The sequence below is a fragment of the Euprymna scolopes genome, chromosome 1, assembly GCF_053919585.1.
Source record: "Euprymna scolopes isolate OS-2025 chromosome 1, ASM5391958v1, whole genome shotgun sequence".
In the NCBI taxonomy this organism is placed as follows: Eukaryota; Metazoa; Mollusca; class Cephalopoda; order Sepiida; family Sepiolidae; genus Euprymna; species Euprymna scolopes.
The window spans coordinates 93,734,358-93,735,059 of record NC_136482.1 but is presented as its reverse complement, the minus strand read 5'-3'; the positions used below and the strand labels follow the sequence as shown (position 1 = coordinate 93,735,059).

Genomic DNA, 702 nt, shown 5'->3' with positions numbered 1-702 from the left:
CTGGCAAACTATTTAGCCAATTTTTGGTCTAAACATTTGAAATTTTAGATAAAGGGTATTTAGACATGCAGCAAACTTTTTAATCAGTTTTTGGGAGAGAATTTGGCTGCTAAGTGGTCAAAGTTTAAAGAGTTGACCTTTGCAGACTCTACCAAACTCCTCTGCCAAGTTCGGGTTTAAACATACAGGCTCCTCCGGTATTAGACAGACTATGGATACCCACGTAGGTGTGTCTGCGCGTGAAATTTTTGTGGCAGGAGGTGCGCAATCTCCAACCATACCTCTCCTGAGTCGACATTGCTAAATACCAGTGGCAAGTGGATTGTATGTATAGGACGACTGGAAACAAATGCCGAGATAAGCGGAGAGCACATACAGCGCCTAGAATTCCTAAATGGTCACCCATTTGGTACTAACCAGGCTCAACGTTGATTAACTTTGGTGATCTGACGAGAACCGGCGTGTCAACGCGATTATGCCGTATATCTACATAGCTTAGAAACTAAGATGTCAGATGCTCTTACACTCGAGCGAGAAGGGATTTCAAGCGCTTTTCGAGATTTGATTCCAGAGAGATCAAGTCGCTTCGTTCCTCATCCGATCGCCATTGTCGGTCAACTAAATGTAGTACCAGTTTTTTTCTTTAGCCGCTAAAAGTGCCAACAAGTTTTCACAGCTGCATCTGCATATGAATAAAATTAT

General features: G+C 42.6%; 1 pseudogene; it reads right to left on the bottom strand.

Annotated features, from left to right (window-relative positions):
• Positions 1-369: 369 nt before the first annotated feature.
• LOC145283719 (5S ribosomal RNA) lies at positions 370-486 on the bottom strand (annotated as a pseudogene).
• Positions 487-702: the final 216 nt, after the last annotated feature.